This window comes from Colobus angolensis, unplaced genomic scaffold (genome assembly GCF_000951035.1).
Source record: "Colobus angolensis palliatus isolate OR3802 unplaced genomic scaffold, Cang.pa_1.0 Scaffold304, whole genome shotgun sequence".
NCBI classification, from domain to species: Eukaryota; Metazoa; Chordata; class Mammalia; order Primates; family Cercopithecidae; genus Colobus; species Colobus angolensis.
Genome location: NW_012116311.1, coordinates 878,674 through 891,577, shown reverse-complemented (window position 1 = coordinate 891,577; position 12,904 = coordinate 878,674).

The window sequence follows — 12,904 nt, the reverse complement described above, 5'->3', positions numbered from 1 at the left end:
ACTCATATCAATATATAGTGGTAATAATAATGATAGTAATCAGTCCTAACTTCCTGAAGGAAATATCACAGAGTGAAATAAAAAATGTCAATGTTTTATATTTGTAAACCACTTTACAATTTTCAAAGTGCTTTCACTTAAATGACCCCATTTGATCCTCCTATCAGTCTATGAAACGGGCAGCACAATTTTTTCTTTCATCAGTATGCAGGTAGGAGATTGAAATATAGACCAGTTTAGTGATTTCCCCTGGGGTACATGGCTTGGATATATCAACACTAGAAATAGAATTCTGGACTTTTGCTTCCCACTGCATTTTTATTTCTTATCAAATTGTTATTCATAGCTCTACAGGTTTGTCATTGAAAATAGACGTCAATTTCCAGAGGCGAGTAAAGCTTGTCCATAGATAGGTATAATTCACAGTATTTCTCCATATTGGATTGATACATTTTAGGGTTGACCCTTTTCATGTGTTGTTAAAATAATGAGAATCAACCTAATAAACAATTCAGCTTACAACTTTCCTTTGTACTCTCCAAAAGTCTCTTCAATCATAGTTCAGTTGGCAGTTGTAGCTTTTGAAGAGCATTGCTTCTCCCTACTCCACCCTTTGACCCAGTTTCTACCAAAAGCTGGCACCACAGCTGTTATATTGTATATATTGCAGAAGCTTTGAGCTTCTTTAAATCTGTCTCAGCAATTTTCAACCAGGCTATTTCATTGACCCAGGAAAGGGCAGAAGTAAGGAGACATGTATGCAAGGATGTTGTCAGGTTCATTCTCTTTCTTACCTATTTCCTAGATCCATCCCTTTCCACCCAGGCTTAGGAGTAAATATGCAGACGGGTTAGGAGAGAGACTGTATTTTGTTTCACACAGACCTTGAGAGGCCATACCAACACTGTCAGTTCTGAGGGATCCTCAGAAGCCATGGAAGCTTCAGCTGTGATGCAATGCCATGGAGGACATCTTGTTTCACTGAAAACTTTCTGGTTATCCTGGACCCCACTTATGATCAGAAAAGATCCATCCTAACATCTGTGAGATCCAGGGCAATAGGGCAAATAGGGGTCCACATACCATTTGTCTAAATATTTAACTGTCATGCAAACAAGCTGTAATATTAAATATGTTCTCTCCTCCTCCTGTGCAATAATGGTATATCTGTAATAACGAAATTATGTTTGATGCTACAGTTTCATGTTATTGATAGCTGGCAAAAAAGAAAAGTTATTTGAACTTAATTATTACTCTATTTTGGGGATTTTTTTTTTTTTTTTTAGACAAGGTCTTGTTCTTTCACCTAGGCTGGAGTGCGGTGACTCACTATAACCTCGAACTCCTGGACTCAAGTGATCTTCCCACCCCAGCCTCCCAAGTAGCTAGGACTATAGGCACATGCCACCACACCAAGCTTTTTCATTTTTTCTAGAGACAGGGGTCTCACTGTGTCACTTAGGCTGGTCTTAAACTCATGAGCCCCCATGTTCAGCTGGGATTTCTGTTGATAAGTCAGTCATTTTTGAATTATAACATGAAACACTATAATTTATAAGTTATTTATAAATTGATGTATTTCATACATTTATTTTTCTTACTTTCATTAGAAAAATATCACTTATTACATTGCACTAATTAAGACTTTCAGATAATTTATGTTCTATTGAGAGTACTGACCTAAAGGACTAAAAATTTTTATTTATTTATTTTTTTGAGATGGAGTTTTGCCTTTGTTGTTCAGGCTGGAGTGCAATGGCACAACCTCTGCTCACTGCAACCTCCACCTTCAGGGGTCAAGCGATTCTCCTGCTTCAGCCTCCCAAGTAGCTGGGATTACAGGCATGTGCCACCATGCCCGGCTAATTTTGTATTTTCTCAGTAGACCTGGGGTTTCACCATGTTGGTCAAGCTGCTCTCGAATTCCTGACTTCAGGTGATCCACCTGCCTTGGCCTCCCAAAGTGCTGGGATTACAGGCATGAGCCACGATGCCTGGCAAGGGCTAAAACTTAATTGTAACCAGGCAAGGTGCCACCAGCCTGTAGTTCCAACTACTGTGGAGGCTGAGGCAGGAGGACCCCTTGAGTGCAGGAGTTCAAGGCTGAAGTTTGCTGTGATTGTGCCTATGAATAGCCACTGTAATCCAGCCTGGGCAATCTAGTGAGACCCATCTTTAAACCAAATAAAGCAAAATGAATTATAATTATAAAATTTCAGGAAAAATTATAATAAATATAAAATTAGAATTATTTTTCATATTTTTTCAAAAAGTGATTTTTTATATTCAAAATTATTTATTAAACTAAAAACCAAAATGCAAACCCTAATGCATATACAAAAATTTAATCAACATTATCTAAAGTTAAATTTTAAAATTCATTTTTGAAACTTTAATTAAAACTTATTAGATATTTTCATAAAAATAAAACTATTCACAATTCTAGCATTAAATGTTCATTTAGTTTTCAATATAAGAATCAAGATCACATTTTATATATGTCATAGCTAGATCAGCATTGTCCAATAGACACAGTGCAAGCCACATATACAACTTTTAGTTTTTTTATATTAAAAGTTCTTCCACATTAGAAAAATGTAAAATAAAACATTAACCATGTTAATATTATTTTAATAATATATTGTATTTAATCTATATATTAAAAATTTTCAACATGTAATCAAAAATAATTAATAAAGGTTTTTGCATTCTTTTTTCATACTGTCTTCAAAATTCAAAAATATACAAAAGTATATTTTACAATTATAACACTTCTCAGCTGGACACATTTCAGGTGCCCAGAAGTCACATGTGGCTAAGGCTACCATATTGGACAGCAACGTGAATTCTTTAATGTCAAGTATTACTCCATTATCGTGTGCAACTATTGCAAATACCACATTAATTGAAGGCTTTCAGACCCACAGATTGACACACAAAGAGAAGCAACAAAATGGATTTTCCACACAACTGGGAATTATAGTAAGAGGAAGAACATGACATGTTAACATGTCCAAATAACTTGTCTTTTCTCTTGTTTAAGCACTTCTACCACTCTAATCCTCAGAAGCAGTGCCCGTCTCCGGTGGTGGTGCAATCCACAGACCATATCATGGATGCAACTGCCTTTTGTTCCAAAGGACACAGGACAAGAGGTTGGAAGAAGCATTTCCTTGGGGCCCAAAGGAGGGTTAGGCATAAGAGTGGATCTTTAGGGATTACATGCTACACTGTACACTGTGGAGCATCAGACAACAGGTAACAGATATGCCATTTGTTCATTAATTCACTTGTTGGTGCATTTATGAAAGTTGGGGCTGAAGCAAGGGGCTGCACTTGCTCAGGTATGAGGAAGATACTGGATCAGGGCAGTCCCAGAACTAAATTGGTTTCCCAGGAGCACATTAGAAAAGGAAGGCATCAAGATGGGCCAGGTCTCTCAGGAATGTGCTAGATGAGGGAAGATGGACTGGACTGTGAATCTTCATGTAGTAATAGCAGTGTTCCAAGAATGAGATGAGTGGCAAGGTCAGGTCTGAGAGAGCAGGAGTACATGGGGTAAGGTTGGCAAACTTTCAATGACCTGGAACGCACATACTCCATCAATTATTGCCAATCTTCTAGTTTTTCCAAAGTGGCCAAATATCTAGATACAAGATGCAAATGTTTCTAGTGATCATTATTATTCTGCATACATCTATGGTATCTACTTATCCATCCATCTATCCATTCATTCATTCATCCATTCAACATTTGTCATCTATAGCTACTCAATGCCAGACACTGTTCTTAGTACCACAGATACAAGGATGAATAGGATACAATCCCTACCCTTAAATAACTCTTACTGCTCTATAGGAATTTATCCTCTGCTAAGGCCTTCTTTCTTTTATCTCCTAGTTATTTCCTTAAAAATGTGAACACCTGCTGACGAGTTGATGGGTGCAGCACACCAACATGGCACAAGTATACATATGTAACAAACCTGCACGTTATGCACATGTACCCTAGAACTTAAAGTATAATAAAAAAAAAAAAATGTGAACACCTGCTTGTGTTGTCCTCCTCAATGCTGGTGCAGATCAAGGATCCTTTGGGGACTGTTGTCCACGTCAGCTTTTTCTGGGAGGCTGAAAATTGCTGTGCAGAACCTCTTGGCTTTCCTTCTAAGACCACTTGATAGAGGAAGTGTATATTTCCCTCACCTTCTATAAAATATCTGAATAGAAAACATAATATACACTGCCTGTGGTAGATCATGCCTGTAATCCAAGCACTTTGGGAGACTGAGACAGGAGGATTGCTTGAAGCCAGTAGTTCAAGACCAGCGTGGGCAACATAGTTAGACCTTTTTCTACAAAAATTTTTTTAAATAGCTGGACGTGGTGATGTGCACTTGTAGTCCTATCTACTCAGGAGGCTGAGGTGAGAGGATCACTTGAGCCCAGGAGTTCAAGGCTGTAATAAGCTATGATTGCGCCACTGTACTTTAGCCTGGGTGACAAAGTGAGACACTGCCTCTATAAACGGGGGAAGAAACATGATATAGGAAGAAGAGGGAGAAGTATTTGCTCTCAGGGGACAGAGATAAAATACATTTGTGGTGGTCAAATCTGTGTGATCCTTTCATATTATTTTGGTATTGGGAGAAATTCTTTCAACATGAGAATATACTATACAATATTTAAGATGACTTTAATTTTCCTCCATGGAAAGAAATACTTATCAATGATTACTTCTCTTTCATACACACCAAGTAAATTTCAGAACATTACATATGGTTACTAAGTTAAATTATTAATGAAGAGAGAAATATATCTTTTAAATATGTTTTTCAATTTCCAGTGGAGAACTTACTCTATTTTAGGTAAATTTGGTAGTGAACTATATCAGTCATTTTAAAAAATGCCATGTTTTAAACATATTTTAATATTCATTATCTCATTTGACCCACACAACAACTATATAATGTAGATAGGGAATGCATTATCTTCATTTATCAGATAGAGTTGGGCCATAAAGAGATTAGACTTGTACATGCCCACACACATTAGGGCCAGAGATAAAAATAGAGTTGAAGTCTCCGGATTCCTAGTCCAGGATGCTTTCCATTATAACACAGTACCTTGCTAGTTGCTCTTCATAAAATCTGTGATCTGTTACAGACAAAATGCTAAAGGAAAATCCTCATAAGTAAAAAATCCAATCTGCTAGCTAGGATCTAATAAAATGCTCAGAACATGTTGTTTTCCTTTGTCTTACCCTTATTTATTCTAGATCAAAATGGAATACATAAATATACACAACCAGAAATTTACTGAGACCAATTATTTCATAATTTTATGGATGTTGTGCCCAACATTAACTCACATGTCATCTCTTATTTGGAAATCTTTTGAATGATTCTGGGCAAAATCTTACTACTAATAAAGAAAATCCTACTGAATTTAATTAATCTTTGACAATAAAAATTTGTGAGTTTGCTGATCAGTAAGTTAGCTCTACCAGATAGACCTCATTATTTACAGACTTGATTTAGTTTCTCAGTAAAATGGTCTTCTTGGCAGAGCATGAGGGAATAATATTTCTTTCATTTTCTACTTTGCTTTATAACTAGGGAAGATTTTATGATCATTGAGATCTTACTTCACTGCCAACCCCTGCAATTTAATCCTATGTATGCTCTGCCAAGGACAAAACTTTCCACTTTACAAAAAAATTTTCTCCAAAAAATACCTATTGGCCCCAGATATGAAATTCACTGATGTATATGTTTTCAAAGAAAAGATAAAAGTTGTGGAAAGCAGCAATGTGGTAGGAAAATCACTTGATTAATTCTCAAAAGTGATGGGGTAGTGGGAAATAAGGTGGTAGTGGGGGTAGGGGAGAGGTAGGAAGTAGGAATTATATATATTATGTATATACATACAGAAAAAAAAAGATCTAATCTTAAAGAATGTGGTGAGGTCCTAAGAGCAAAAATCGGCACAATTAGGTCTCTATAATAAATTACAAGACATTTAAATTACTTTCTTCCTTTTGACTTCCTTGGATATAGTAATGTAGATAGCAATGTATAGAAAATACACATAGAAAAGCACCTCTTAGAATTCATTCACTAAAATTTTCAAGTAAACTCAATCTACTCTGCAGATAATCACAAGTTTTTACAATGGTTGAAATAGGTTGAGTGTTTTTCCAAGTAGCTAGCAAGGTTTCCAAATGATTAAGGATACAATCTTTCAGTTCAAAATTAAATTCACTTGCTGTATTAGTCTGTTCTCACTCTGCTAATAAATACCTACCCAAGACTGGGTAATTCATAAAGGAAAGAGGTTTAATTGACTCACAGTTCCACATGGCTGGGGAGGCCTCACAATTATGGCGGAAGGCAAAGGAGGAACAAAATTACATCTCACATGGCGGCAGTCAAGAGAGCATTCGCAGGGGAACTCCCCTTTAAAAAACCATTAGATCTTGGGAGACTTATTCACTACCCCAAGAATAAAAAGGGAAAAATCTGCCCCCACAACCCAGTTACCTCCCACCAGGTCCCTCCTATGACATGTGGGGATTATTACAATTCAAAGTGAGATTTGGGTGGGGACACAGAGTGAAACTATATCATTTGCTAATTTTATAATTGAAAATTTTTAAAAATTTCAATAATGTAATTAAGAAGTCCAGAAAAATTCAAGTGTAACAATGCTTATCAGCTTCATCTTTCACTCCCTGATCAAAACTTTATTTGGCTATCTTGTAAAAATTATGAAATTACCAATTAAAATATTATCCATTACTGAGAGGTAAGAAGTTAACATATACAATACAGCATGTAAAATTAATATGAATGTAAATTTAGTGTAATAAACTCTTCACCTTAATATTTCTAAGAAATCTAAATCTAAGTTCTAAACTCAGTTGTTTCTTCAGATCTATTCATCCATTCTCTGTTTGGTTGATTACATTTCTATCTACTCATCATCCAGGTTAAACCTTATAAGTATCATTTATTCTTTCATTCTTCAAATATTTGTTGAATAGCAGCAATGTCTCAGACCAGATGCTAGGCACAGGAGATACAGGGGGGCTAAGACAGACAAGGAGCCTTCGTTCCACCAGAGAAAGATAATAAGCTTTACGAATTAGTTAATCAAACAAGATAATTTTAGCTAATGATAAGTACTGTGGAGGAAATAAACTGGGTGATGACAAGTAGAGCCCAATTTAAATAGCCTTCTCTGAGGAGGTGACACATGAGCTGAGACTAGAAGAGCTTGGAGCAGAATATTCCAGGCAGAGGGAATGACAAAAGGATTAGAGTGAGGAAAAGTTCAACGTGTTTGAAGAACAACCTCGGGAGTGAGGTGGTGTGAATAGGCAAGAGTCAGTATACGCACAGACTTGGTAGTGATGGTAATGAGTTTATTATAAAATGATGGGAAGCCATTTAAAGCATACAAGTAGGGGATTGGCTTGATCTGATAGTCCTGTTAGAGAGGGACAAGATTGGGAGCAGAATGACTCATAGTACGGAGTCCAAGCAGCAGATAATGGTGTCTTATTCCAAAGTAGTAGAAATGCAGACCTATGATATATGTTGGAGGTATAACTAGTAGGTCTCAATAATAAATTAGATGTGGTGGGTAGAAGTGGTGTGCTGGAACAGACTCTCAGTAGCTCTTGTGAGCTGAGTGCGAGCATTTCCTTCCAACTCTGGATTCAGTGATGAAATGACACCTGGCTTAATCAGCCATGGAGGGAGTATCTATGCTGTATCATAAAGATTGGCAAATGCTACAAATAAGGCCTTCCACCCTCTTATCCCCAGACTCAGTTGAATATCACCCACACATCCATGGCAGGAAGGGAAAGGAGAATAATCAACAGTTGATTTGGACACAAATGTTTGAGTCACCTGTTGAGTCCTCCTTCTGCTCCTTCATGCTCATCAGGTTTTCAAATTCTACCAATTACTTTTCAAATCTATCTCTTCACCTTCTCAACATCTGACAGACTGTTCACAGCCTCTTTCTTGCACTATTTCTTGCACTGTCTCTTTCTTGCACTATTCAAAACCTTCCTGGTTTCTCTGTAAAGAGTGTTGCCACCTCAAATTCATCTTTCAAACATCAAATCAAAATTATCTAGACTACAAATATAATCTGATTACTCTTAGGTTTATTATCATTTAAACTGTTTGTGTATAGGGAAAGTTCAAGCTCCTTAACATTATGTCCCAAGGCCTTTATCCCTGAATTCTATCATCTGGTACTCCCCATTTTAAACTTGACCAACATTCAATGGCTTCTTATTCCATATACATACTGTGCTACTTCTCACCTTCAGGATATGCTTTTAAATGTCTCCACTATGGGAACTGTTATTCCATCCTCAACTGGCAACTGGCACACATAGATCATCTCTTTGGGAAGTCTTCCATGATTACTCCCTCCCCACACTGGCTAGATTATGAGGACTAACATCTGGGCTCTTAGCTATTCACCGCACTTATTTCATTGTGTTGAAATTACTGTATGTATTGCTGTATCTGTCTTTCCCTCTAGACTATGAGAAACTTCGAGGCAAGGATAGCACCTGACATACATAGCAAATTCAATAAAAGTAGAAACTCTTTTTTTTTTTTTTTTGTGACGGAGTCTCGCTCTGTTGCCCAGGCTGGAGTGCAGTGGCCGGATCTCAGCTCACTGCAAGCTCCGCCTCCTGGGTTCACGCCATTCTCCTGCCTCAGCCTCCCAAGTAGCTGGGACTACAGGCGTCCGCCACCTCGCCCGGCTAGTTTTTTTTTTTTTTTTTTAGTAGAGACAGGGTTTCACCGTGTTCGCCAGGATGGATGGTCTCGATCTCCTGACCTCGTGATCCGCCAGTCTCGGCCTCCCAAAGTGCTGGGATTACAGACTTGAGCCACCGCCTCCGGCCAACGTAGAAACTCAACGAATGTTTGTTGAATGAACAAATGAATTTGTTAATATTTATATATTGCATACATTTCAACCTTTTCTAGTAGGCCACAGACATCCCTGGTCAAAATGAAGAGATTTTCTGTTTTCAACGCCCCCCATCAGATCTCTGCCTTCATATTGTCATTTACGTTGTTATGGAGGTTAATATCGTCAATATCATCATTATTGCTACATGTATTGGGTTCCAGAGGCAGAGGCAGTGAGATTAATTCATTTGCCAAGGTCATACAGTAAGTAAAGAGACATTTATGATCACTTACTACACTTTATTATGCTCATTTTTTTACTTATCTTTACTACACCGTCAATTCTTTGTGATTGTGCCTGAATCGGAGTCAGCTTTGAATAATAACAAAAATACTAGCAACCAATATTTATTGAGTACTCATACTACTTTATATGGCTGACCTCATTTAAGGCCTTACAACGTGGTAGTAAATAAACCTACTTTATAATAAGATATATATTCAACCTACTTTACAGTAAAATGTATAGTAGTTATTTCTTCAAGATAAATTCCCAGAATTGAAATTACTGCAAAAGGTTATAATTGTTTTTTTACTTTTAATTTATTATTTATGATTTTAAAAATAATCTTCATTTTTAGACCATTTTTGGATTTAAACAGAAATTGCAAAAATAAAATAGTTCTCATATACCTCACACCCATTTTCCCTTATTATTAACATCTTACATTAGAATGGTACACACATCACAGTTACTGAACTAATATTGAGTCTGCACTTTATTCAAATTTCCATAGATTTTACCTAAAGTTCCTTTCATTTCCAGGATCCCTTCCAGAATACTAACTACATTATTTTAGTTTTCATGTTTCCTTAGGCTCCTCTTGGCTATGAGTTTCTCAGACTTTCTTTGTTTCTGATGACCTTTATCATTTTTAGGAGTATTAATTATACATTTGTAGAATGTATTGGGAACTTGTCTGATGTTTTCACATGATTAGACTGGGGTTGAGAATCTGGGGAAGAAAGACTACAGAGGTAAACTGTTATTTTCATCAAATCAGATTACGGGTACATACTATCAACATTTCTTACCACTGTTGATGTTGATCTTGATCATCTGGCTGAGGTAGTATTTGTCAGAGGTATCCATTTTAAAGATATTCTTCTTTCCCTCTTTTCGTACTGCAGTTTTTGGGAAGAAGTCACTGGATGCAGCCTACATTTAAGGAATGGGGTGTTATGTTCCACCTCCTTGAAGGTGGATTATCTACATAAATTACTTTGAATTCTTCGGCAAGGGAAATTTATCTCTTCTTTCTTTCTTCTCCCCTCCCCACCTCGCTCCCTCCCTCCCTTTTTTGGTTCATGGCTGTTTTACACTTTGGGCTACAGTTCAATACTACCTTAATTTGTTACTCAAAATGTTTCAGCTTTAGGCATTGGTTCTGGTATCCCTTTGCTATATCCACAAAATTTGGTGAGGGGGTTTCTCTGAGCACTCCCTTACTTTCTGGCATAACTGCAGAAAGTTAGACCAGGCTATTCTTACACATGTCCTGCCCCAGTCCTAGAGTCAGTCATTTTTTCAAGGATTTCTGGTTACTTGGATTGGAAAATGGTATTAAAAACCAAAATCTGGATGTGACGTGTGCTTGTTGCCAGTAGAGTATCATTTACTCTCAGCCTTCTCAGCTGACAGGGCGAGGGAATACATGTGAATATACTAACCTGTGTATACACAGACAGTCCCTGACTTATAATGATTTTTAACTATATCGTGGTGCAAAAAATCATATACATTCAGTATGCTCCCCAACTTACAATGGGGCTATGTCTGGATAAACCCATTATAAGTTGAAAATACCTTAGTTGAAAATGCACTTTTGACTTACAATATTTTTAATTTATGATGGGATTATCTGAATATAACCCCATCAAAAGTTCAGGAACATCTGTAAACATATCTACATGTAACTATTTGCATCTATATTAAGCCAAACAGGAGTTTATGCTGGTGTGTCCAACTGTAATCTATTACTATAGGGATCATCCTAGTCTCCCCCCTTTGCTTACCTTAAAATTTACACTTTAATAGTAAGAAACCTGGCTTCCACCATTTGCCATTCATTTACTTTATTGTTCAATTCTAGTACACATACACAGCAGTATCAGAATTGTTGACTCATAACACTGTAGTAAATAACTATATCAACTGAGTACATTACCTATGTGCTGTTCCTTTTTCTTTTAGTCTTATGGATTACTCATTTTCAAATGGACTTAGGTCAGCAAATTTTATCCCAATACCCTTCAGTGAGGTTGTTCTATACATTTTGAAATACAATTAGATTTTATTGTCACAGTCGATATTTCATCCTGGAACCCTCCAAATTCCAAAGTAATTTTGAAAAGTTTTCATACGTTAAGGTTTACTCTTTGCTGTAAAGTCCTATAGGTTGTGAGAAATGCATAGTGTCGGCAAGGCATGGTGGTTCATGCCTGTAATCCCAGCACTTTGGGAGGCGGAAGGGGGCAGACCATTTGAGGTCAGGAGTTCAAGACCAACCTGACCAACATGGTGAAAACCTGTTTCTACTAAAAATACAAAAAAAAAATACCCAGGTGTGGTGGCACATGCCTGTAGTCCCAGCTACTCAGGAGGCTGAGGCAAGAGAATTGCTTGAATCCAGGAGGCAGAGATTGCAATGCGCTGAGATCGTGCCATAGCACTCCAGCCTGGGTGACAGAACAAAATTCCATAAAAAAAAAAAAAAAAAAAAGCATAGTCATTTATCCACCATTACAGTATCATTACAGTATTATACAGAATATTTTCATCACCCAAACAAAATCCACTATACTTCACATATTCAACTTTCTCCCCTCCCCTTTAGCTCCTAGCAACCACAAATCTTTTTTTTTCTCTCTTTTTTTTTTTATTTAAAAGAAAGGAATCAGGATTAACCCAAATCCACATATAAAAGGAGAAAGTTTGCAGATTTTTCAAATTTCTATATATCTTCTTTATATTATGATTTATAGCTCTCATTATGCTGTACCTTTACTTCATTGATTCTATCATGAGACTTACAGGAAGAAACAGTGAAACTGATCTCCACAGGACCACTATCATGCTTTTTAGTCTTAGTTTGTGCACTCCTATGCATATGCTGCAGGAAGGGATGACTTCCCATAGTTTCCGCTGATAGGAAGACCATATGAATAAGGGAAGAGAAATATGAATGAAACATCCATATAATCTAGCAAGGCTTTCTTGCTCTTTTTAATTTTTATTTTTATTTACTTATTTTTATATTATTTATTTTTAACTTTTACTACAGGTTCAGGGGTACAAACATAGGCCTGTCACATAGGCAAACTCACATCATTTGCTGTACAGACCATTTCATAACCCAAGTACTAAGCCTAGTACCCGTTAGTTGTTTTTCTCTGCTCCTCTCCCTCATCCAATCTTCAACTGTCAAGTAGAACCCAGTGTGTTGTTCCCCACTTTGTGTCCATGTTTTCTCATCATTTAGCTCCCACTTCTAAATGAGAACATGCAGTTCTGTTCCTATGTTAGCTTGCTAAAAATGTTGGCCTCCAGTTCCATCTATGTTCCTGCAAAGAACATGATCTTGTTATTTTTCATGGCTGTGTAGTATTCCACAATGTATGTGCACCATATTTTCTTTACCCATTCTACCATTGATGGGCATTTAGGTTGATTCCATGTCTTTGCTGTTGTGACTAGTGCTGTAATGAACATGTGTGTGCATGAGTCTTCATGTTAGAATGATTTATCTTCCTTTGGGTATATACTCAGCATTGGGATTGCTGGGTTGAATGGTAGTTCTGTTTTTAGCTCTTTGAGGAATTGCCACACTGCTTTCCACAATGGCTGAACTAATTTGCACTCCAACTAACAGTGTATAAACATTCCATTTTCTC